Source organism: Triticum urartu, chromosome 3, assembly GCF_003073215.2.
Source record: "Triticum urartu cultivar G1812 chromosome 3, Tu2.1, whole genome shotgun sequence".
In the NCBI taxonomy this organism is placed as follows: Eukaryota; Viridiplantae; Streptophyta; class Magnoliopsida; order Poales; family Poaceae; genus Triticum; species Triticum urartu.
This window is the reverse complement of record NC_053024.1, coordinates 426,360,099-426,387,899: the sequence shown is the minus strand read 5'-3', so window position 1 is coordinate 426,387,899 and position 27,801 is coordinate 426,360,099. Positions and strand designations below refer to the sequence as shown.

Below are 27,801 nucleotides of genomic sequence, written 5' to 3'. Positions count from 1 at the left end.
TGCATGAAGAACAGGACTAATTGTATTACTCGCATAATATGATTCTTATTTTTTTTCATTTTCACGTGGTTTGACTTTAATTTGGCCATGTTTCTCTCCTATGTTCTTCCAATTCATGTGAACCAAACACCCAGATTGACAGAAATCATATGTTTCCAAATGCTCTGTTTTGCACATGCATTCCTATCCTATTCATGTGTTTTTCCTGTCCCTACGTTTATAGAATCCTCCAATTCTAAGGAGCGCTTACAGATCTACTTCATTTTTAGATAGGCGTCAAAGAAAACTCTGTGTGTTATGTCCTGCTCCTGCCGTGTCGTCACGCACCCCACCTGAGGTCCACCATCGACAGAAGTGTTCACTGCAGCAGAGATTCCCCCTGCAGACTTTCTTTCGCCACCTCAGATCATCTTCCCCATTGCCTGCAGCCACGCCAACTGCATTACCATCATCGACTGAGCAGATGAACCTGAGACAACATAGTTCCGGAGAGAGGTCGCGGTCTTTCGTGTTTGCTTACGTTATACATCGGTTATTATTACCTGCTACTTTATCGTTCAAACTTGAGTTTTAAAATGCCCGTGGGTCTCATATCTAGGCAGCAACGAATAGTATATGTCTACTCTCTGGTTCATCTGGGGTCTTCTATGTGGTTCATGTTGGGTGGGCAACAAACAGTAGATGATTCATTGCCTATCTTTTTAAACTAAAGCTATAATCTACCTGCTATCATTAGTTTTGGACCTATCCACTCGTTTGCTACCATCAGTCTTGGTTTCTGCATATGCACCCCTTAGGCCTTACAAAATCTAACTATATTTTATTATGCATGTCAATTATTGTACACAACCATACTGAACATGTAGAGAAAAAGAGAAGACCGTTGCATGGGAATACAATGTCATGCACACGCCGCTCCATGGTGGGCGAAATGCCCCCCCCCCCTCCCGCCATTCCAGATTGTATTCCAGAGGAAGATAACTATTCAGATGGGGATTCAGAGGGATCCGACCACTCCTATTTACCACCTGAGGTGTTTGCTCTAACATGGCATTCTGATGTTGGTCATATCATGCATATGGCGCCTCGCATTGCTTACATTATACATCTTATATGTCATCATCTTAGCTTGGATTTGCATTGTGTGAATGCCACCTGTTTGGTTTCTATATCATACTCCCACTGTTCCTAAATATATTTATTTTTAGAGATTTCAACAAGTGACTACATACAGAGCAAAATGAGTGAATCTACACTCTAAAATATGTCTATATACATCTGTATGTGGTAGTCCATTTGAAATCTCTAAAAATACAAATATTTAGGAACGGAGGGAGTATATGGGAATTATGCAATGCCATCTTCTTTACCAGGCATCATATACATGAATCATGCAATCTCATCCTGTTTAGCCAGTCATCTTATATGTGAATTGTATCGTGCCATATTTTTTTCATAATGTATTCCATTTGTCAACAATGTTTATACATTCAACTACTCTTCCTGTGCATCAGCCATTTGAGTCAGTCATGGGAAAATCTGGAGTGAAAACAAGGTCTTCTGAGCAGTCAGTGCTACCTGTCAATGCATATTTCTTGTTGGTTACAGATAGCTCCTCAGAGGAGGATTCAGAGACAAATGACCTATCGTATCCCCCCCCCCCCGCCCTGAGGTGCATTCTCTAACATGGTGGGGTTATATTGCTCATATCATGCATATGGTGTCTTGCATTACCATGCCATCTGCTTACATTAGACATCCTTTGTGTGAATGCCTCATGTTTGCTTTCTATATCCGATATGTGAATTATGCAATGCCATGTTTTTCCGCCAGTTATCATATATGTGAATTATGCACCACCATGTAGCCAGGCATCATATATGTGAATTATCTCATGCCATCTTTTTTTCATTACGTATTCCATTTGTCGACAATCTATGTATATTGAACTACTCTTCGTGTGTCTCAGCCGTTTGAGCCGGTTATGGAAAAATCAGGAGTGAAAACAAGGTCTTCAGAGCAGGCAATGGTACCTGTTGAAGCATATATCTCGATGGTTACAGGGAGCTCCTCAGAGGAGGATTCAGAGACAGATGACCAGTCCTATATCCCACCTGAGGTGTATGTTCTAAGTTGTAATGTTTATATTTCCCATATCATGCATATGGTGTCTTGCATTGCTTAGTTTACACATCATATGCACAATATTGAATTCCATCTGCTTAGTTTAGAGATCATACATGCGAGTGCCAGTTGCTTCGTATATGAATCAATTATGTCAATTATATCATGCCATCATGTATACTTAGACAACATGTATGTGAATTATATCATCCCAACCTATTTTAGAAAGACATCATATAGTTTTGTCATGTCATCCTGTTTAGATACTCATCATATGTTGAATTATGCCATTATATCATGTTAAGTTATCCATCATATGTCTAAAACTGTGTCATGCTATCCTGTTTAGTTAGGAATCATATATGTGAAATTGTGTCATGCTGTCCAGTTTGGTTAGACAACATATATGCGAATTACCACATCTGTCTATCATACAATGTCTGTATGTTCAACTTCTTTTCTTTTTTATCAGCCATTTGAATTGGAGGGGTGATGGAAGTATCTAAGGGAGCAAAAACATGTTCTTCACAAAATACAGTGCTACCCGTCGATGCAGATAGAACCATGGTTGTACTGGCCCACAAACTAGCCCCACCACACATAATCAAGACTCTTCCAGATTGCACACTTACACCGTTGGGCAGAGAACCAGCTACAACCCATCTAACCCCAACCCCAGCAGATAGTAACCCACTTCTAGTTGACAAAGCACCATGTCCACCACAGAGTACCCCCACACGAGCAGTTTGTAAAGCAACTACAGTGCCGAAAGCACGAAGACCACCAGAGCAAACCCAAACTCCACGTTTAAAGCAGAAGGGCAACTGTTCTCAGGTCAGATTCCGTAGTTATGGTCCATACTCCTTTGTTTTTGCATCACTGTATTTACTCATACCAACTACTTTCGAATTTGAAGGATCCAATTGGAACTCCAATGGCGCAACATGTATGTTTTAAATCTATTTCTTTAACTAGATTGTTGTTGTAACTTCTTGCTCTATGTTGATTTCAGTTTCAGTTGTATAAACAATTATGTTCTCATGTGATGCACATTACAAGTGTTGCCAATGTTGCAGAGTTTCTCGCACTTATATTCTGTCTATGCTGCTGTGTCTTAAAAATATATGAGCCGAACTGTGTCTCTATCTTGATTTGGCAACGTAAACTAGAATGATATGGACAATACAGTGACCATAATACATAGACATATGTTTGTTTCATGTTGTTATCCTGTCCACCTTACTACTGAACCGGTTTACCAATATGAGTTTCTTATACTACATGCTAAACCTGTGATGTGTCTGCTTGTTTCTCTTGTAGTATGCGAACAGAATATTGGAGAAGAGCACCCCACTATGCAATGGTAGAGAAATTTATGCAGATAAGGTTCAAGATAGTGAAATAGCCCTGTTGGTCTCCAAGAAAGGTGATAAAAACGAAATTGTAGACAGTGAGAAAACCCCACAGTCCTGTGTTGATGTAGTGTTCGAGTTACTAGCCAGTACCGCTGGCACAAGCTCTTTGAACTCACTGTCTGAATCACTTAGGCTTCTTCAATCTCAGCTACAAGCTGAAAGGCATCAATCAGCTGTGCTACGGCAAGAAGTTGAAGGACTGAGGAAGTCCCTACAGAATTCAGATGCATACTTTCTTGTGCAACAGAAAGTGCTGGAGGATTTAAGCGCCAAACAAGAGAAAGTTAATAAGCTTGCTAAGCATCTTGCCAACATTATGGGTACCTAGGATATTGTTTCTTGAGCTCTTCTGAAGTGGTTTCAGTTCTGGACTTGTTTTGCTGCGGCGTTTATTTGCACTGGTCGCCAACTTTGACAACCAATGTATATGATGTGCTGCTTTGTTCCCTATATTTGCACTAGTGGCGAACTTTGATGCCTAGTGGATGTAATATGTGTAATAGCTGTGATAGCCTAGAGTAAGTTGCTTACTTATTTATTTCCTTGTTGTCTTGTTTATTTGTTTGCTTGTAGTCAGAGCAGTTCTTTTTCCGCGGTTTGCTAGTGGTCGCAATAACCTATTTTTAAAACTAGGCCACAATAACCATGGGCTACATATTTACTGTAGTTACCATGGGCCTCCTACGGGCCGTAGAAACAATGGGCCTTCTAAGGGTTGTAGAAACAGTGGGCCTTCTATGGGCCGTAGCATCAATGGGCCTTCTACGGGCCGTATGATCGATCGGCCAAACATGGGCCAACAACGGACCGCATTATGGGCCTTAAACGAGCTAGAGTTGGAATCGTCCGTTCATGGGCCGACCATAATGGGCCGTCATTAATCGGCCGTATTTGATGACTCTATGAAAATGGCCTAACAAATTAACGACAAACAGGCCGACTGTAACCACGGGATGAATTTGGCCCACAATCAGAAAAGGCCAGTAATGGGTCGTAAGTAACTGAATGCTGGAAATGAGCCCAAGAATAAATGGGCCCTGAGAAGGCCGAAATATAACATGGGCTTGAAAGGGCCCATTGGAATAATGGGCCATTAATGGGTATAAAGTGATGTACTTTTCATTACGGGCCAGTTTCACCACGGGCCGTTAATGGGCCAAGAGTTACAAAGTGCTTGATATGGGCCGAAAGACGTCATGGGCCAGACATGGGCCGGAAGTTACAACAGGCTAGAATCATATTGGATGGCCCAGATGACACTACTGAGCCTAATTCTAGTAGGCCGTAACGGGCCCTGGGTTAGCGGGCTGTAAATGGGCTATATGCGAACATGCCGTTAATAGGCTTTCCGTGGGTAGGCCCGCTATCTTTTGACTGAGTCAAACGGGCCGGCATTTTCATAGGAATGGGCCTATGTTGGGCCGTGCCATGTGTCGACGTATCATTGTCGCATTCTGTCCAATGAGTGGATGACATCTGTCCCAACGGTGAGCCAACACATGTTTCCTCCAGCCAATGATAATTTTACACGTGAAAAATCCCCATTGGTCCGGGCTGTTAACGGGTTATCGGGTCCAAATCGGAACCCGATAGCTTAACGGTGACCCGTTATGGTGGATGCCACGTGTCGGTCACCCTTGATGAAAGCATTTCTATGACGCGTGATTTATCATCATGGAAGTGGACACTTCTGTGATGATAATTTTGGTGATGTCATGGAACATTTCTACGACAACAAAGGCATGACTATCTCAATTCTGTCATAAAATCGTCATGGATGTGCATGCATGACAGAAAATGTGACCTACTGTGACAAACACGTATCATCACGGAAGTGTATTTTCTTGTATTGGAAGGATAAAGTATCGCCCTAGCTTGGGGGAGGCTTAAGTCAACGTTATATTCATGCCGCAATCATGAGCTCTCCAGAGAAATTATTATTCAGGACTTTTATGCTCGGCTTTCTCATGATGATCAATACATGATCGATACTTCTTGTACCGGTTCTTTTACGAAGAAGACTACAAAATTCAGGTGGGATCTTTTAGAAAGAATTAAACGCAACTCTGAAGATTGGGAACCTAATGAAGCTAAAGAGTCAGGAATTAAGATTGAGTTTGATTGTGTTAAATTTTTATGAATACCGATGCTTTTCAATAGTTTGGCACAAAATATGGACTTGACTCTGAGATAGTAGCCTCTTTTTGTGAATCATTTGCTACGCATGTTGATCTCCCTAAGGAGAAATGGTTTAAATATCATCCCCCTATTAAATAATAAATTGAAGAACCGGTAATAGTTAAAGATGAAACTATCATTTACAATGTTGATCCAGTTGTGCCTACTTCTTATATTGAAAAACCACCTTTCCCTGTTAGGATAAAGGAACATGCTAAGGTTTCAACTGTGGTTCGCAAATGTAATATCAAAGCACCTAGACCATCAGAAAAAATCAAAGTAGAACCTACTGTTACTATGGTTAAAGATCTGTTGGTACAAAATATTGATGGACATGTTATTTATTTTTGTGATGAAGCTGCTAGAATTGCCAAACCCGATGAAAAAGATAAACATAGACCTGTTGTTGGCATGCCTGTTGTCTCAGTTAAAATAGGACATCATTTTTATCATGGTTTATGTGATCTAGGTGCTAGTGTGAGTGCTATTCCTTTTACCTTATGCTACATCGAGCTTGCGTTGGTTTTTCCCTTGAAGAGGAAAGGGTGATGCAACACAGTAGAGATAAGTATTTCCCTCAGTTAAGAACCAATGTATCAATCCAGTAGGAGAAGAACGCACAAATCACCAATACCTGCACAAACAATCAAACACTTGATCCAATGCGATAAAGGGGTTGTCAATCCCTTCACGGTCACTTGCAAAAGTGAGATCTGATAGAGATAAATAAATAAACTAAACGGAAGATAAAATATTTTTAGTTTTTTTGGTCTATAGATCTGAAAATAAATGATTGCAAAATAGTAGATCGGAAACTAATATGATGGAAAATAGACCCGGGGGCCATAGGTTTTACTATAGGCTTCTCTCTTGAAGACAAATAATACGGTGGGTGAACAAATTACTGTCGAGCAATTGGTAGAAAAGCGCAAAGTTATGACGGTATCCAAAGCAATGGTAATGTGATATAGGCATCACGTCCGTGTCAAGTAGACCGACTCTTGCCTCCATCTAGAGTATTAAGTTCATAAATAACAGAGTAACACTTTAAGTAAGATGACATGATGTAGAGGAATAAACTCAAGCAATATGATGTAAACCCCATCTTTTTATCCTCGACGGCAGCAATACAATACATGCCTCGCTACCCCTACTTTGTCAATGGGTGAGGACACCGCAAGATTGAACCCAAAGCTAAGAACTTCTCCCGTTGCAAGAAAAACCAATCTAGTTGGCCAAACCAAACCGATAGTTTGAAGACAATTACAAAGATATCAAATCATGCATATAATAATTCAGAGAAGATTCAAATAATATTCATAGATAATCTGATCATGAAAGTGCGTTATATCGACTAGAGGGGTGAATAGGCGATTTTTAGGAATTCTTCATTGAGGAATTTCAGGGTGAGGAAATTCCTTAGCGAAGAACTACTTGCAGCGGAATAAGTACACAGAAGTAAACATAACAGAACACAAGCATGGTAATCATGATGAAATGAAGACAATCACAGAGTACGGAAAGTGTAAACACAGGATGACACAGGATGAAGACAAACAGACTGAAGAAATTGAGAAAGTCTTCAGTCAAAGTCTTCAAACAGATATGAACAAGCACTCAACACATAAATGAGGAAATGGAACCAGGTAGCTTGGTGAAGACAATGATTTGGTAGACTAGTTCCAACTGCTGTGACAGTTGTACTTCTGGTTAGGGCGGCTAGGTATTTAAACATGAGGACACACAGTCCCGGACACCCACTCCTGAACACGCAGTTCAGAACACTCAGTCTTCACCATATTCCCCTTGAGCTAAGGTCACACAGACCTCACCCAATCACTCGTGGTAAGTCTTCAGGTGACTTTCGAACCTTCACAGACTCGATCACTCGGCAATCCACAATTCCTCTTGGATGCCCTAGACCATGACGCCTAACCGTCTCGAAGATGCATAGTCTTCAAAGGTAACAAGCGTCCGATCCACGCAGGATCAATCTCTTCAGTGATGCTCAATCACTTGGGGTTTGTAGGTGTTTGGGTTTGGGTTTTCCTCACTTGATGATTTTCACTCAAAGTCCTCAGAGGATGGGATGCTCTCAAATGACAAGTGTCAGTTTCTCTTGGAGCACCCAACCAGCTAGTGGTTGTAGGGGGCGGCTATTTATAGCCTAGGGAGCAGCCCAACATGATAAGACATAAATTCCCTTCAATGATATGACCGTTAGGTGGGTAGATATTTTGGGACAGCTGGCGCATAGCACAGTAACGGTCGGAAATTTGAGTATCAAATTCCTCAGGGCTATCATGTTCTTCACTGTGTAGGCAATCCGCACTGGCGAATTCCTAACTCCTCAGTCACAACAAATTCCTCAGAGACCAGAAGAACTTCCTCTCTGTCACTGAAGAATATGACTGAACTGTATGAGATTTCCAATGGCTTCACTCGAAGGGATTGGTAGGTGTAGGATTTTGAGTTGAGCATCACTTGGAAATTTTTCCTTAGTATTTCCTCGACCCCCTTTAACAGTATGGTGTTTCCTATGACTCAAGAAAGAGAAAATGAAAATACAAAAACAAAAGTCTTCACGCTTCATGTTCCTCAAATGAATACCAAGTCTTCAAGGTCACACCAGTTTCTTCACTTTCAAAGTCTTCAGAAATCCAAAGTCTTCAGTCGAAGAACTTCATTTTTAGGGGTCGACTTTCTCTGTAAATATCAAACTCCTCATAGACTTATAGACCTGTGTACACTCTCAAACGCATTAGCCCCTTAACCTATAAGTCTTCAATACACCAAAATCACTAAGGGGCACTAGATGCACTTACAATCTCCCCCTTTTTGGTGATTGATGACAATACAGGTTAAGTTTTCAATGGGGATAAACATATGAAGTGTAAATACTGATATTGAGGAATTTGATTGCAAGATATAGAAGAACTCCCCCTGAAGATGTGCATAGTGAGGAATTTGCTTTTGAAGCATTGCACACTTTGAAGAATAGAATCATGGAGATCTCCCCCTATATCTTGTAATTCATACACGCATTTGACATAATATGAAGAATTTGAAATGCATGATGAAATATGGTGACTGAGTAATTCAGCATGCGTGCATTAACATATATGAGGAATAAGCATGCAGAAAAACACATCAAAAGTATCGGAGCACCATTGGGTTTAAGTTTACAACTCGATCCAATAAAGTTTCAGAAGAACGAGAGTTGTAACTTAGCAAAAAAAACGCCCATATAAGATAGACCCGCTTGAAGACTAACTCAAATTTCTCCCCCTTTGTCATCAAATGACCGAAAGGATCAAAAATGAGGACTGACGCCCCAGAAGAATATCAAGTTGATGAAGGAGGGCCAACGTTGTTGGGGTCGTATGTTGATGTAGGGCCTGCCGCAGTGTCGTCCAAGTCTTCATGCTCATCGGTGTCGCGCGATGAAGAATAAGAGTTGGCCACCAAGGAAGGGACCTTGACCTTCTTGAATTTCTTCGGTGGAGGTGTAGACCAGTCAAAATCTTCCTTGAGACCCATTTTCTTCAGATCTTCTTCACTATAGACATGGGACAGAATAGCCCAGGTGCGACCGAAAACCTCATGGAGGTAGTAGTGGTTTTTCTTCACTGCATTGTGTGTAGCGGTCATGTTGTGAAGAAATGAACCAAACTGACGCTTAACCCATTTATGGTTTGATCCACCTTCTAGTGAAGACTAAGCAGTAGCTCACGGTCAGTCATCACACGAGGGGCAGTGGCTTGAGGATTTGGCTTGGAGGCATGGGCAACAGAATCATGAGTGGCGGAGTCATCATTGGTGGAATAAGATGCAGCTTTGCGAAACTGACCATCCAATGGACGAATACCTTCATCCATGGCAGCAGGAGCCTTGCCTTTTTCATCAGTTGAAGTAAAAGTCTGCTTGAGGACTTCAATCGGCGACAAGTAGCTGAGGTGATTTTGAAAATCAGCCTTGAAGTTGTGTGAAGACCTTGTCCTGAGGAATCTCATAATCCAAGGTGCATAAGGCTTCAGCTCAAACGGAGAAAGTGAAGCATTTGCCAGAGTCCTCGTGAAGAAATCGTGATAGTTGATAGGAATGCTATGAATGATGTTGAATAGCAGATTCTTCATGATGCCAACTATTTCCTCATCAGATGAGTCGTGGCCTTTGATGGGACTCATTGTCCTCGTCAGAACGCGATAGATGGTTCTGGGCACATAGAGTAAATCCTTTACGAGGAATTTGGTTCTTGGGGCTTGACCGGGCTTCAGAGGCTTCATTAACACTTGCATGTAATGAGTAGTGAGTTCAGGTTCTTGGTACAGGCAGCGAGCTCCTTCACTGAGTGGACTGATGGGTAGGGAATGAAGCAATTCAGAGGCCGGTGCCTTATAGTGAGTATTATCGGTCATCCAGTCCAAGACCCAAGTGTTGATATCTTCAGGATCACCTGTGATATGCAGTGTACCGTAGAACTGAAGAATGAGCTCTTCATTCCAATCAACAATGTCAGTGCAAAAGTTGAGGAGGCCTGCATCATGAAGCACACTGAGCATAGGAGTAAAACAAGGCAGTGATTCCATGTCCACACGAGGAATATGCTCATGGTAGAAGATTTTGTCCTTGTTGAAAAGCAGTGAAGAATAGAAGTTGGCCTGGCTGGCAGTCCAGAAGCACTTCCTTCTAAGACGAGCAGAATCATAAGGGTTGTAGTCAGTGAAGAACATGTGCTCGCCGAAGAAATCATCAGCCTTGAATTTCTGCTTCTTTGAGAATGGATCCTTTGGCTTAGGGTGAGGAGTGTCAGTCAATTGCATCACAACCTCTGGGATATCGATCTCAGGTTCCATAGGCTGAGGAATTTCAGGTGCTTCTTCAGTGGCAGCCTGGGACTTCAATTCTTCATTTACATGATCTTCAGCACTAGTGGCTGAAATTTCTGCATGGACAGACGATGCGGCATGTAGTTCATCAGATCCCAGTTGTATAGTAGTTACTGGGGACTGAGGAATTTGTTGCAATGGTGTGAAGAGTGGAGAGTTGGGGTGCTGACTTTCCCAAAAGTCATCACTTAGCACGGGTGTGGTACAACCAATGTCCACATCTTCATCTTCCATTTCTTCAACGTCGGCCTCTTCAGCAGTAAACTGAGGCATAGGCGAGTAGACAACTGGTGTTGAAGGGATTGTATCCACTTCAATTTCTTCATCCATCTGCTCTGACGAAGCAGCAGAGGGATTCTCTTCATCGGATTCACTTGGAATCACATATTCTTCATCAAAAGGAACAAGGTCCTTTGATGGCATGGGTGAGATAGGAACAACATCAATTGGGTTTGCAAACGAGCTTGTCAGTGGCTTCATTTTCTTCTGAGCTGAAGAATCTGATGCAGTTGATGCCTTCCTTTTCTTCACTGCTGCATGCTCTGCAAACTTAGTCTTCTTCACATCTGATGCAGATGGAAGAATCGGAGTTGGGGTAGGCGCAGGAGGAGCAGAGGAATTTGGTTGAGTTTCTTCAGGCATAGCTGATGCAGTTGTCCTGACTTCTTCATTTTCTTCAGGCGCACCACTAGTGGATTCCCTTGCAATTTCTTCAGTGGCTAGAATGCAGTCATCAGCCCTGGAACTCACATTTTCTTCAGCAGCCTAATTGCCATCAGCGGTGCTGGCATTTTCTTCAGTCAGCTGAGCAGATGCTTCAGCCTGAGGAATTTCCGGTTGCGTTGGGGCTGCAATAGTGGAAGTGAAATTTTCAGTCAATTTCACAAATCTGACTTTGGCTCCAAGATAGTCAGCATGTTATGCGTCAAATTCCTCATTGAGTTTCTTGATCTCAGATTGAATTGTGACAAGTTCTTCAGTTGTCATAGAGACAATGTTCTTCTTCAGGAAGTGCTCCTTTTTGTATTGCGCCTTCTTAATCTGCCTGGCCTTCTCAAACTTCCATTTCTCTTCTTGTATGAAGTGAGTCAACATATGACTTTGGCCAGGAGTCAGCTGGAAATTAGGCATAGGAGTATTTGGGTCCTTGTGCCATAGGTCAATGTACTCAAGGATCAACTTTGGATCCAAAAGTGGAAGAACACTTGTGACCTTGGCACTAGCGGCCCTGACTTGCCTGTCTCTGATGATTTCGGCAAGTTCCTCATCATTAGCTTCGTCTTCATCAGACGACACTTGGAAGGCAACTTGCTTCTTATGAGGACTTGGTCGAGAGTCTCGTCCAGCAGTTGCCTTCGTCTTCAATAGAGTGGGACCAGTTGAAGAATGCAATGGTGCTAAGGAACTAGCAGATGCTCCCGAGGCAATAGAAATGCCCTTCGTCCTTTGGCACGTGGCGAGATGCGTGGGTGCTGAGGATTTTGGTGGAGCAGTTAAGGACTTGAGCGGAGGAGCTGAGGATTTTGAAGGAGCAGGAGCAGCGTGAGGAATTTGCCGTAAGGGCTTTGAGGAATCTAGTCGTGAGGGCATAGCTGAGGAACTTGGCCGTGAGGGCATTGAGGGAGAAGCACTTGGCTTGTGAGCAGGCTTCTTTGGCATGGCCTTCTTTGGCTTTCTTGTAGAGGCCTCAGCAGTGGCAGCAGCAGCAGAGTCTTCGTTGAATTTCCTCACTGCTTCTCTTGCTTGTCTGGCCAACTTGGCCTGGCGCTTGGCCCATTCATCGGGATAATCCTCATCGCGCTTGAGGCTGGTGGGATCTGCTTCTTGGCCAGGTGCCAACGGAGGTCTTGGGCATGGAGGATTTAGAGCAAATTTCTTCATGTATTTTGGAGTAACATATCTGTACTCCCTCCACTCTCTTGCCCATCTCCTCTCTATTCTTTGGATGCGCACTTTGCGCTCATTCTTGGTTTCCTTGTCATGAGTGGCCTCATTAGGAGTGAAATAGTCCTTGTATATGTCATTAGGGATCTCAAAAGCAGTATTGACCTCAGGCCTCTTTCCTCCTTTCTGTGGCTTCTTACCGTCAGCCATTTACTTCAGTTTAGGAATTTAAACAAAGGAATTCTCTGAAGATGTATGCAACTTTTCTTCGAGGAACGCTGCAAATGAGTTAAGTTGATGAGAACCTAGTGATTCAGCAGTTGACATGAGTACCTGTGAACAGACTATAGTTGCGAGGAATTTGGAGAGGTCATATGCGTTCTTAGAGGTTTTTCAAAAAGAACAAGTTTGAGGAATTTGACCAGATGAGTCTTGAAGAATTTCACTAAGCATTCTTTGTCTTAGGTTCCAGAGATGTATAGATCGAAAATCCACACATTTGAGGAATCTTGAAGAAAAACATAGCTTAGAGAAATGAATCAAGAACAGATGACATGTGAGGTGTTTTAGTGTGAGAAGATATGAAGAAGAACACCTTTGAGGATTTTGTAGAAATCATTTGAATCAAAGAGGGAAGTAAAAGTAACTTTTAATTACCCTGTACGAAGAACACGACGAACTGGGAAGTGGAGATGTGAAGTTCGTCAGTGCAGATCTTCCACGCCCTAACTCAGTAGAGGAAGATAGCTACGGCGGCGGAGGAGTGAAGAAATCCGGGGCCGGCGCGAGTACGACGGCGACGAGGTTGAGGCAGTGAAGCTCTTCCTCACCAGCGACGATGAAGTAGCGGCGGCGCTAGGGTTTGATAAGCTCGAGCTAGAGTGGAGGAAGGGGAGGGTGTATTTATAGCCACGGTGAAAAACTGTTCGCCCAAAGAATTTTGGACGAACCTGCCCCTGACCCTTCTCATTCGCTTGACATGTATCACTCACGTACTGAGAAGTGGAGATCGTGTGAGATCGTGGGTGAATGGATAAGTGTTGTCGTTGGATGTGGAACGGTTTGAGCAGCAAAGCCGAAAATTTAGATAAGATAGGTTTTAAAGTTCTGTTCGCAATTTCTTCAGGTGACAAGGACACGGTGAAGATTCTGAACGAGTTTCAAATAGAATGCACATGAAGAATTTGTGAATAGAATGGGTTGAGTTTAGCATAGAGGGGGTAGGGTCCGATCACATTCACTTAGTAGAAAAAAACAACTTGAAGAATTAGCCATAAGTGAATGTTGTAGAGGACATAAACTCATATATATATATAGCAATGAAGAAAAACGTCAGAAACAGTGAAGACAATGCAAAGTTGAAAAACAACTGAGGAATTTAAAGAACTGAGGAAAACCTCAAATGAAGATTTTCAACATTTTGTGGTGGCATGACTCACCGTATAAGAATGATGATTTCAGACACCGCGTACAATTGTCGTAGGGTTCTGAGAATCAAATTTTTCGTTAATTTCTTCACACTTAGAGTGTTAGTCTTCCTTGATTTGAAGAAAAGCGTTTCTTCATGTGTTGCACATATAAGTCATCAATTTGGCACAAGTGTTAGGATGAGTGTCCTTTTCAAAGAACATTCGAAGATTCTAAGATATTTAGTGTAAGTGCATCTAGTGCCACCCCTAGTTGGTTTTGGAGTATTGACGACAAACCTAGTTGAGGGACTAATGTGTTTGTGAGAATTGCAGGAAAACACAGGTAGAAGTCCCTCATTGATTCGGTTTACTACCAGAGATGACCCCTAAAAATGAATGAAGACATTGAAGTCAAAGGTGGTATATGAAGATATTCACATTGAAGACTATGACAACAGAAGACACGTTATGAAGCCTATGGAACTCGAAGACTTAGATCTTTCATAGTTCTTTTTATTTTTGTTGAGTCATAGGAACCACCGTACTGTTAAGTGGGGTCCAAGAGAACAAGTCAGAATGACTTAAGTGATGCCTAAATCAAAAACCTATGTCTTCGAGTGAAGACAATGAGAGCAAATCTTGTCCAGAGCCGGACAAGTCAGCTTTGCTTGTAGCCCAAGTAAAGTTGCCATGAGAGTTCGAAATCTGACCATTGAGACACGTGTCAGTTCCTTAGTGACCCAGGGTCATTTCGGACAAATCAGGTTGGGTTGCCAAGTGGCTATAAATAGCCCACCCCCACAACCATAAACAGTTGGCTGCTCAGATTTCAGTGCACGGCTTTTGTCGTTTGAGAGCAACCCACCTCGAAGCCTTTGAGAGAAAATTCCTAGTGAGGAGAAAAGCCCTAACCACCCAGAGCCAGAGTAAATTGGGCATCACTTAAGTCTTCTTGTCTGTGTGATCTGAAGACTTATTACACTTGAGGACTGTGAATCCTCCAGACGGTTAGGCGTCGCATTCAGAGCATCCAAGAGACATTGTGGATTGCCAGTAAACGAAGTCTGTGAAGGTTTGGGAGTCTACCTTGAAGACTTACCAGAGTGATTGGGCGAGGACTAAGTGACCTTAGCTCAAGGAGATTACGGTGAGGACTTGGTGTCCTGAACTGTGTGTTCAGGACTGGGTGTCCGGGACTGTGTGTCCTAAGGTTTAAATACCTAGCGCTCCAACCAGACGTACAGTTGTCACAGCAACTGGAACTGGTCCAACATATCATTGTCTTCAACGAGTCACTGGTTTCATCTTCACTTCCTTCTCTTGCTGTTACTCATTGTGAAGTCATTGCGTGCTTGCTTTATCATTTGTCTTCACAACGTGAATGCATGATCTGTTTGGCTTCATAACTTCTTCCTACTTGATCCTTATTACACTGAAGCTGTTTGTCACTGTGCTTTTACTCTATTGAATACATGACCATGGCTGGCCTAGTGTAATCTAACTTCCGCTGCATAGTAATAGGCATAATCTTCACTGTTTGTCTTCATAACTCCCAAGTTTTGAAGACTTTCATAAAAATCGCCTATTCACCCCCCCTCTAGTCGATATAACGCACTTTCAATTGGTATCAGAGCTAGGTGCTCCCTTGTTCTGTGTGATTCGGTTTAACCACCTGGAGTTTTAGCTATGTCGACTGCAGGGATAATCGAAGTCTCCGCTGCGTGCCCCGTCTTCGATGGAACTAAATATCCCTACTAGAAGAATAAGATGCGCATGCATCTTGAAGCCATTGACGTCGACCTATGGTATGTCGTCGAGAACGGCGTTCCCAAGGCTGGAGAAGGTGTCACTGCTGCTGATGTCAAGAAATTCGTTCAACTGGACTCTACTGCCAAGAACATCATCTGTGGTCATCTGACCAAAGGACAGTATGGCTTTGTGAAGATATCGGCCAGCTGTTCTTTAGTCTTCACATGCTCAATAGAAATGTTGCCCTTCAACACATGACCATGAAGAAAATGATGACGAATCTGAATGTGCTTTGTCTTCGAGTGCTGAACTGGGTTGTGAGCAATCTTGATGGCACTCTCATTGTCACAGAAGAGAGGCACATTCTTCATGTTCACGTCGTAGTCCTTGAGAGTTTGCTTCATCCACAACAATTGAGCACTGCAAGAACCAGTAGCAATGTACTCAGCTTCAGCAGTAGACAGTGATACGCAGTTCTGTTTCTTCGAGGACCAACAGACCAAGGATTGTCCGAGGAAATGACATGTACCAGATGTTGACTTGCGGTCCACACGATCACCAGCATAGTCAGAGTCAGAATATCCAATGAGATCAAAAGTCGAGCCCTTGGGGTACCATAATCCAAGTGTTGGTGTGTGATCTAGATATCGAAGAATATGCTTCACAGCCTTATGGTGTGATTCCTTCGGTGTAGCTTGAAATCGGGCACACATGCAAACACTAAGCATTATATCTAGCCTAGATGCACATAAGTACAATAAAGAACCAATCATGGAGCGGTATACCTTATGATCAAAGTCAATACCATTTTCATTAGTGCATAGATGGCCATTAGTGGGCATAGGAATTTTGGCGCCTTTGCAATCCTGCATGCCAAATTTCCTCAGTACATCCTTGAGGTATTTCTCCTGAGATATGAATATGCCATTGCATTGTTGACGAATTTTGAAGACCTAAGAAGAATTTCAATTCTCCCATCATAGACATTTGATATTTTTTACTCATAATATAAGCAAATTCATCACTATAACGTTGGTCAGTACAGCCAAAGATAATATCATCAACATATATTTGGCACACAAATAGTTCACCATCATAAGATTTAGTGAAAAGAGTAGGGTCGAGTGAACCGGGTTTGAAGCCTTTCTTCACGAGGAATTCCTTCAAAGTATCATACCACGCCCATGGGGCCTGCTTGAGGCCATAGAGGGCCTTATTGAGTCTGAAGACTTTGTCAGCATGCTTTGGATCTTCAAAACCTGGGGGTTGAGCAACATATACTTCTTCCTCAAGCTTACCATTGAGGAATGCACTTTTCACATCCATTTGATATAAAGTGATATCATGATGGTTAGCATAAGCAAGTAATATGCGAATAGCCTCAAGTCTAGCTACAGGTGCAAAAGTTTCATCGAAGTCAATTCCTTCAACCTGTGTGTAGCCTTGAGCTACAAGCCATGCTTTATTCCTCACCACAAGGCCATTTTCATCTTGCTTGTTGCGGTAGATCCACTTTGTGCCGGTGATATTGTGCTTGTGAGGATCTGGACGTTTTACCAGTTCCCAGATGTTGTTGAGCTCGAACTGATGTACTTCTTCTTGCATGGCCTGAATCCACTCAAGCTCCAGAAATGCTTCATCTACCTTAGTGGGCTCTATGATAGAGACGAAAGCAAAGTGCCCACAAAAGTTAGATAAATGTGAAGCTCTTGAGTGTGTGAGAGGACCTGGAATTGATGTCGCTGATGATTTTCTCAATTTGCACTTCATTTGCGACGCGAGGATGAGCGGGTTGACGTTGAGGAATTTGATCAGCATTTTCTTCAGCACCATTTTCCTTAGGTGCACCAGCGTGACGTTCTTCATGTTCTGGAATAACTTCTTCGGCAGATTCTTCAGTAGGAATGACATCCTTTGTATCCTTGAGCTTAATAGATTCCTCAGGAGGTATTTCATCTATCACAGGAGGTAGGTGCTCTCTTTGCGAGCCATTAGTCTCATCGAACCGCACATCTACAGTTTGAACAACCTTGTGATGACAGGTGTTGAAGACTCTGTAGGTGTGCGAGTCCTTACCATAACCGAGCATAAAACCTTCATGTGCTTTCGGTGCAAATTTAGAATTGTGATGAGGGTCTCTAATCCAACATTTAGCACCGAAGACTTTGAAATAACTCACATTGGGTTTCTTGTTAGTGAGGAGTTCATAGGCAGTCTTCTTGAAGAATTTTTTAAGATATACTCTATTGATGATGTGGCATGCAGTATCAATTGCCTCAGGCCAGAAGCGAGGAGGCGTCTTGTACTCATCAAGCATAGTGCGGGCCATCTCAACAAGAGTCCTGTTCTTGCGCTCCACGACGCCATTTTGCTGAGGAGTATAGGGAGCAGATAGCTCATGAGTGATAGGAAGTTCATCAAGATAGTCATCAAGGCCAGTGTTCTTGAACTGAGTTCCATTATCACTTCTGATGTGCTTGATCTTCACACCAAAGTTGGTTGAAGCCCTCGAGGAAAATCGTTTGAAGACTTCCTGCACTTCAGTTTTGTAAGTGATAATATGGACCCATGTATATCGAGAATAATCATCAACAATGACAAAGCCATATAAGGATGCAACATTAGTAAATGTGGCATAGTGGGTAGGGCCAAAGAGATCCATGTGAAGCAATTCAAATGGTCGAGTAGTAGTCATGATAGTCTTTGCTGGATGCTTGGCCTTGGTCATCTTTCCAGCTTCACAGGCTCTGCAAAAGTGATCCTTGAGGAATTTGACATTTGCAATGCCAATGACATGCTTCTTCTTCGCGAGCATGCGCAGATTCCTCATGCCAGCATGACCAAGTCGTCGATGCCATAGCCAGCCTTCTGAAGCTTTTGCAAGTAGACATGTAGCAGGTTGTGGTCCTGTAGAGAAATCAACAATATACAAATCTCCTCTCCTAAAGCCTTTGAAGACTTTGGAATTATCAGCTTCCATGATCACAACACAACGATACTTGCCAAAGACAACCACCATATCAAGATCACAAAGCATTGAGACAGACATGAGGTTGAACCCTAAGGACTCATCAAGCATGACTTTGTCCATGTGTCGATCCTTTGAGATTGCAACCATACCTAGACCCAATACCTTGCTTTTGCCTTTGTCAGCGTAGGTGATGTGCTTCAGATGTGATGGATATAAAGCAGTGTCCATCAATAAGCTCCTGTCACCATTCATGTGATTTGTATGTCCACTATCGAGGACCCACTCAGTGGCTTTGGGTTGATCATCTTGCAGATGAATTAGTGCAACTTACGAACTCATATACTTCATCAGTGAAGAATATGACATCAATTTCATCAAACAATAGAACGGATAAAACATTATGAGGACGTGAGAAATGAAAATTCATTTCTTCATGATTAGCTTGCGTCCTTTCAAGCATATTCAGGTCTCCAGCAAATTCATTAGACATTTAAGTTTGTCTGGAGACCTGACCCTGCATAAGAGGTTAGTTCTTTTTCTTCACCACCCACATCTGAAGGGGTGGCAAAGAGTTCATCATTCTGCGAGCTCCATAAGAGAAAGGTGGCATAGATGCCAATCCACTTTGTTTCACATAAGAGAAGTTAGGGTAAGCATAAGAGTAGGCAGAGAAATTCTTTGACGACTTATGAACATAATGATTTGAAGAATAATGCACATATCCATAATCCTTAGATCTTCCCTGCGAAACAGACGGGTTAGAACGATGATGTTCATATGAGGACTTTGATCCTTTTGAGGAATTTGATCCACGTGAGGAGTTTGGTCCGTATGAGGACTTGGATCCATATGAAGAATTTGGTCTGGGGTTCCTATTCTTCACAGGTGGTGTCATGATGACATTCACCTGAAGATTTTCAAGGCACCTTTTGGGAACCCAGATTTTCTTCATAGGAGGACCGTTCCTGCAGTTAGTGCCAACATATCTAGCAAATACTTCACCATTCGGATTTTTGAACAGTTTATAGTTGGAGTCAATTGACTCATTAGAAGAATATGAAGATTCACATGTAAAGCCAGATAAGGTAGATGGATCCACTGAAGGTCCCTTTGCAGCAACCCATGAGGTTTTGGGATACTTCTCAAGTTTCTAGTAGGTCCCATCAGCATTGATTTTCCTTTCAAAGGCAATACCCTCTTTCCTAGGGTTCCTGTTGAGAATCTGCTTTTTAAGCACGTCACAGAGAGCTTGATGCCCTTTGAGGCTTTTGTACATGCCTGTCATATACAATTCCTTCAGCCCTGCATCATCAGTAATACTAGCAATGTCCTCAGATGAGGAATTAGTGATAGCAGAGGCAGTTGAAGAAATTACAGCAATGGAAGTATTTGAGCATTCAGGTGAAGAATTAGCAGTTTCACGTTCAATGCACTTCAAACATGGAGGAACAAATTCATCCTGAGTAGCGCTGATCTGTTGAGCGAGTAATGAATCACGCTCCTTCTGAAGATCTTCATAACTCACTCTTAACTGCTCAAGATCTTGCTTTCTTTGAAGAAATTCATAAGAAAGCTTCTCATGATCAGATAGGAGAGTGTTATGATGACCTTGAAGATTGTCAAACTTGGACTGGAATCCCTGAAGACTTTCAGCCAAAGCCTTGGAGCGATCCATTTCTTCACCCAACATATCGTCGCTCCCATTTAGCATGTTCTGAACTTTTTCCAAAGCTCCTTTTTGTTTAGTGGCAAGGGAAGCAAGTTTGACATAACTGGGTCCAAATTCATCACCAGATTCATCATCACTGGACTCAGATAAGTACCATTCAGTTACCTTGGCACCTTTTTCCATAAGGCATGGTGTAGAGGATGATGATTCTGGATTGAAAGTCATAGCCTTGCGCGATTCCATGAGGTCCTCGAACCAGGGTTCATGGCGAGATCGATGACTTTCATAGACCTCAGAGAGTCGGTCCCAGATGAGTTTTGTATGGCTGAGATGCATAACATTCCTGAACTGGTTTTGTGACAAACTGGAGCAGATGATGTCCTTTGCCGTGAGGTTGAGTAGCGTGTACTTGCGAATATCATCAGCCTCCGCCATCTTGCATAGGTCAGTAAGACCAATTTCGGTGACGGTCCAGAGTTTGCTGTTCATCGCCATGAGGCGCTTCTTCATCATGGCCTTCCACTTGGGATAATCATGACCATCAAAGATGGGGCATGTCACAGTCTTCATTCATGTGGTCGACATAACTAAAACTCCAGGCGTTAAACCAAAATCACACAGAACAAGGGAGTACCTTGCTCTAATACCAAATGAAAGTGCGTTATATCGACCAGAGGGGGGTAAATAGGAGATTTTGAGGAATTCTTCATTGAGGAATTTTAGGGTGAGGAAATTCCTTAGCGAAGAACTACTTGCAGCGGAATAAGTACTCAGAAGTAAACATAACAGAACAGAAGCATGGTCATCATGATGAAATGAAGACAAGCACGGAGTACGGAAAGCGTAAACACAGGATGACACAAGATGAAGACAAACAGACTAAAGAAATTGAACTGAGGAAATTGAGAAAGTCTTCAGTCAAAGTCTTCAAACAGATATGAACAAGCACTTAACACATGAATGAGGAATTGGAAGGGTTGAGGAAATGGAACCAGGTAGCTTGGTGAAGACAATGATTTGGTAGACCAGTTCCAACTGCTGTGGCAGCTAGGTATTTAAACCTGAGGACACACAGTCCCGGACACCCAGTCATGAACACGTAGTTCAGAACACTCAGTCCTCACCGTATTCCCCTTGAGCTAAGGTCACACAGACCTCACCCAATCACTCGTGGTAAGTCTTCAGGTGACTTCCGAACCTTCACAGACCCGGTCACTCAGCGATCCACAATTCCTCTTGGATGCTCTAGACCATGACGCCTAACCGTCTGGAAGATGCACAGTCTTCAAAGGTAACAAGCGTCGGATCCACGCAGGATCAATCTCTTCAGTGATGCTCAATCACTTGGGGTTTGTAGGTGTTTGGGTTTGGGTTTTCCTCACTTGATGATTTTCACTCAAAGTCCTCGGAGGATGGGATGCTCTCAAATGACAAGTGTCAGTTTCTCTCGGAGCAGCCAACCAGCTAGTGGTTGTAGGGGGCGGCTATTTATAGCCTAGGGAGCAGCCCAACATGATAAGACATAAATGACCTTCAATGATATGACCATTAGGTGGGTAGATATTTTGGGACAGCTGGCGCATAGCAGAGCAACAATCGGAAATTTGAGTATCAAATTCCTCAGGGCTATCATGTTCCTCACTGTGTAGGCAATCCGCACTGGAAAATTCCTAACTCCTCAGTCAGAACAAATTCCTCAGAGACCAGAAGAACTTTGTCTCTGCCACTTAAGAATATGACTGAACTATATGAGATTTCCAATGGCTTCACTCGAAGGGATTGGTAGGTGTAGGATTTTGAGTTGAGCATCACTTGGAAATTTTTCATTAGTATTTCCGTGACCCCCTTTAACAGTACGGTGTTTCCTATTACTCAAGAAAGAGAAAATGAAACTACGAAAACAAAAGTCTTCATGCTTCATGTTCCTCAAATGAATACCAAGTCTTCAAGGTCACACCAATTTCTTCACTTTCAAAGTCTTCAAAAAGTCTTCAGAAATCCAAAGTCTTCAGTCGAAGAACTTCATTTTTAGGGGTCGACTTTCTTTGTAAATATCAAACTCCTCATATATTTATAGACCTGTGTATACTCACAAACGCATTAGTCCCTTAACCTATAAGTCTTCAATACACCAAAATCACTAAGGGGCAGTAGATGCACTTACATATCATAAATCCACAATTAATTGGATCTCGACAAACACACCGCAAAATAAGATTACATCGGACAGATCTCCAAAAACATCGAGGGGAACATGGTATTGAGAATCAAATAGAGAGAAGAAGCCATCTAGCTACTAGCTATGGACCCGCTGGTCTGAGGTAAACTACTCATGCTTCATCGGAAGGGCAATGGAGTTGATGTAGATGCCCTCCGTGATCGAATCCCCCTCCGTCAGGATGCCGGAAAAGGCATCAAGATGGGATCTCACGGGAATAGAAGGTTGCGGCGATGGAGAAGTGTTTTCATGCATGCTTCTAGAGGTTCTGGAATATCTGTGAATATATAGGGCCAAGGGTTAGGTCAGAGGAGTCTCGAGGGGGTGGCAAGGTAGGGGGCGCCCCCAGGGCGCGCCCCCCGCCCCACTAGGGCGTGCCCTCCACCCTTGACGCCGCCTCGTGGCTCTTCTGACTTGCATTCCAAGTCTCCTGGGTGTCTTTTGGTCCAAGAAAAATCATCACAAAACTTTTATTCCGTTTGGACTCCATTTGGTATTCCTTTTCTACGAAGCTCAAAAACAAGGAAAAAAATAGAAATTGGCACTAGGCTCTAGGTTAACAGGTTAGTCCCAAAAATAATATAAATAGCATATTAAAGCATATAAAACATCCAAAACAGATAATATAATAGCATGGAACAATAAAAAATTGTAGATACGTTGGAGACGTATCAAGCATCCCCAAGCTTAATTCCTGCTCGTCCTCGAGTAGGTAAATGATAAAAACAGAATTTTTGATGTGAAATGCTACCTAACATATTCATCCATGTACTTTTCTTTATTGTGGCATGAATGTTCAGATCCATAAGATTCAAAACAAAAGTTTAATATTGACATAAAAACAATAATACTTCAAGCATACTAACAAGGCAATTATGTCTTCTCAAAATAACATGGCCAAAGAAAGTTATCCCTACAAAATCATATAGTCTGGCTATTCTCCATCTTCATCACACAAAATACTCAAATCATGCACAACCCCGATGACAAGACAAGCAACTGTTACGTACTTTTGGTGTTCTCAAACCTTTTCAACTTTCACGCAATACATGAGCGTGAGCCATGGACATAGCACTATAGGTGGAATAGAATATGGTGGTTGCGGAGAAGAAAAAAAAGAAGGAGATAGTCTCACATCAACTAGGCATATCAACAGGCTATGGAGATACCCATCAATAGATATCAATGTGAGTTAGTAGGGATTGACATGCAACGGATGCACTAGAGCTATAACTGTATAAAAGCTCAGAAAGAAACTAAGTGGGTGTGCATCCAACTTGCTTGCTCACGAAGACCTAGGGCAATTTGAGGAAGCCCATCATTGGAATATAGAAGCCAAGTTCTATAATGAAAAATTCCCACTAGTATGTGAAAGTGACAACATTTGAGACTCTCTATCATGAAGATCATGGTGTTACTTTGAAGCACCAGTGTGGAAAAGGATAGTAACATTGCCCCTTCTCTCTTTTATCTCATTTTTTTGTTTGGCTTCTTTGGCCTCTTTTTTTTGTTGGCTTCTTTGGCCTCTTTTATTTTTTCCTCACATGGGGCAATGCTCTAATAATGAAGATCATCACACTTTTATTTACTTACAACTCAAGAATTACAACTCAATACTTAGAACAAAAATATGACTCTATATGAATGCCTCTGGCGGTGTACTGGGAAGTGCAATGACTCAAGAGCGACATGTATAAAAAATTATGAAAGGTGGCTTTGCCAAAAGTACTATGTCAACTACATGATCATGCAAAGAAATATGACAATGATGAAGTGTGTCATAATAAACGGAATGGTGGAAGTTGCATGGAAATATATCTCGGAATGGCTATGGAAATGCCATAATAGGTAGTTATGGTCGCTGTTTTGAGGAAGCTATATGGTGGGTGTAAGGTACCGGCGAAAGTTGCGCGGTACTAGAGAGGCTAGCAATGGTGGAAGAGAGAGAGTGTGTATAATCCATGGACTCAACATTAGTCATAAAGAACTCACATACTTATTCCAAAAATCTATTAGTCATCGGAACAAAGTACTACACGCATGCTCCTTAGGGGGTAGATTGGTAGGAAAAGACCATCGCTCGTCCCTGACCGCCACACATAAGAAGACAACCATTAAATACCTCATGCTCCAACTTCGTTACATAACGGTTCACCATACGTGCATGCTATGGTAATTACAAACTTTAACACAAGTAATTCTCCAATCCACAATTACTCACTAGCATGACTCTAATATCACCATCTTTATATCTCAAAACAATCATAAGGAATCAAACTTCTTCAGGGAGTCCTGGATTAGGGAGTCTCCGGACAGCCAGACTATCTCCATTGGTCGGACTGTTAGACTATGAAGATACAAGATTGAAGACTTTGTCTCATGTCCGGATGGGACTCTACTTGGCGTGGAAGGCAAGCTAGGCAATACAGATATGGATATCTCCTCCTTTGTAACCGACCTTGTGTAACCCTAACCCTCTCCGGTGTCTATATAAACCGAAGGGTTTTAGTCCGTAGGACAACAACCATAACATACAATCATACCATAGGCTAGCTTCTAGGGTTTAGCCTCTCTGATCTCGTGGTAGATCCACTCTTGTACTACCCATATTATCAATATCAATCAAGCAGGACGTAGGGTTTTACCTCCATCAAGAGGGCCCGAACCTGGGTAAAACATCGTGTCCCCTGCCTCCTGTTACCATCCGGCCTAGACGCATAGTTCGGGACCCCCTACCCGAGATCCGCTGGTTTTGACACCGACACTGGTGCTTTCATTGAGAGTTCCTCTGTGTCGTCGCCGTTAGGCTTGATGGCTCCTACTATCATCGATAGCGATGCGGTCCAGGGTGAGACTTTTCTCCCCGGACAGATCTTCGTATTCGGCGGCTTTGCACTGCGGGCTAATTCGCTTGGCCATCTGGAGCAGATTGAAAGCTACGCCCATGGCCATCAGGTCAGATTTGGAAGTTTGAACTACACAGCCAACATCCACGGAGACTTGATCTTCGACGGATTCGAGCCGCAGCCGGGCGCGCCGCACTGTCACGATGGGTATGACTTAGCTCTGTCGCCGAACAGTACCCCAGAGGCTGCGCCCGCATCAGCTCCGACCCTTAGCTCGGAGCCAACTGTGCTAGTCGAGAACGAGTGGTTAGACACCGCCTCAGGGGCTGTAGTCTCAACGGCGATCGAGCCGAACACCAACCTAACCCTCTGCGCAGCCCGTGACTCCAAGTTGCTAGACTCTTTTTCTGACTCCGAACCGCCCGCGCCCCTGCCAATCGAATCCGATTGGGCGCCGATCATGGAATTCACCGCCGCGAATATCTTGCAGCACTCGCCCTTCGGCGACATTCTGAATTCACTAAGGTCTCTCTCTCTTTGTCAGGATAGCCCTGGCCAGATTATGGCCAACAGGATTGGGATGCGGACGACGAAGAAATTCGACGCCCACCCACCACCCACTTCGTAGCCACTATCGATGATTTAACCGACATGCTTGACTTCGACTTTGAAGACATCGACGGTATGGACGACGATGTAGGAGACGAACATGAACCAGCACCTATAGGGCACTAGAAAGCCACCTCGTCATATGACATATACATGGTGGATACACCCAAAGAAGTCAATGGTGATGGGATAGCGGAGGATGACCCCCCCAAGAAGCAACCCAAACACCGACGTCAGCGGCATCGCTCTAAGTCCCGCCAAAGCAAAAGTGTTGATACCGGCACAGGAGATAATAACACTCCGGATAGTGTCGAAGACAACAACAAACCCCTCCAGCAAGATTTAGAGCAGGAGGATGGAGGAGCCAGCTCTCCTGAGAGAGCGGCAGACAGAGAGGAGGAGGATAACAATCACATGCCCCCTCCGAAGAAGAGGCAAGCCTCGGCGACGAATTCGCCGTACCAGAGGATCCCATCGAACAAGAAAAAGCAGCAGCAGCTTCAAGCTGATCAAGATCTGCTAGCTGACAGATGGACTGAAGTCCTCGCGGCCGAGGAATATAAACTCGAGCGCCCTCCAAGAGTTACCCAAGGCGCAGGTTACTACCCCGACTGGAGGAAGAAGCATATGATACGGCTGATCGGCCACCTCGTGGCCGCGATAGGGAGGCATTCCAGCCAAAAGCTCAGCCTCCACCCCAACGCCATTCAAATAAAAAGGCATGGGGAGATACGCCAGACCTGCGAGACATATTGGAGGATAAGGCAAAGAATACAAGATCGATCTACGGATCACGAGGGCGCACCACTCTGCGAGACGACAAACGTCACGCCAGATACAGTAAAAGCAAATCCGGTCGGGCCGAACATAGCGGGCAAGACCCATTCGAGCTGCGTCGCGATATAGCCCAATACATAGGCGCCACACACCCCTTATGCTTCACAGACGAAGTAATGGAACATCAATTCCTAGAAGGTTTCAAACCTGTAAATATTGAATCATACGACGGCACAACAGATCTCGCAGTATGGATTGAGGATTTCCTCCTCCACATCCACATGGCCCGCGGTGATGACTTACACGCCATCAAATACCTCCCACTAAAGCTCAAAGGACTAGCGCGGCATTGGCTTAACAGCTTGCCAGCGGACTCCATTAGCTGTTGGGAAGATCTGATGCCGCATTCCTCGACAACTTTCAGGGCACTTATGTGCGACCACCAGACGCCGATGACTTGAGCCACATAATTCAGCAGCCAGAAGAGTCGGCCAGGCAATTCTGGACTCGGTTCCTTACAAAGAAAAATCAGATCGTTGACTGTCCGGATGCAGAGGCCTTAGCGGCTTTCAAACACAACATCCGAGACGAATGGCTAGCCCGGCACCTTGGTCAGGAAAAGCCGAAATCTATGGCAGCCCTCATGACGCTCATGACCCGCTTTTGTGCGGGAGAACAGAGTTGGCTGGCTCGCAGTAATAACATATCAAAGAACCATGGTACCTCAGATACCAAGGACGGCAATAGCAGGTCACGTCGCAACAAACATAAGCGCCGCATTAACAGCAAAAATACTGAGGATACGGCAGTCAATGCCGGATTCAAAGGCTCTAAACCCGGTCAGCGGAAAAAGCCATTCAAATAAAGTACGCCGGGTCCGTCCAGCTTGGACCGTATACTCGATCGCTCGTGTCAAGTACACGGCACCCCAGACAAGCCAGCCAATCACACCAACAGGGATTGTCGGGTGTTCAAGTAGGCCAGCAAGTTAATTGCCGAAAACAAGGACAAGGGGCCACATAGCGATGACGGGGAGGAGCCCCGGCAGCCGCACACTGGAGGA

At 43.4% G+C, this 27,801-nt stretch overlaps 1 pseudogene; it reads right to left on the bottom strand.

Annotated features, from left to right (window-relative positions):
• The window catches only part of LOC125546852, a 44,294-nt pseudogene extending 23,436 nt beyond the window's left edge, over nucleotides 1–20,858 (bottom strand).
• Nucleotides 20,859–27,801: the final 6,943 nt, after the last annotated feature.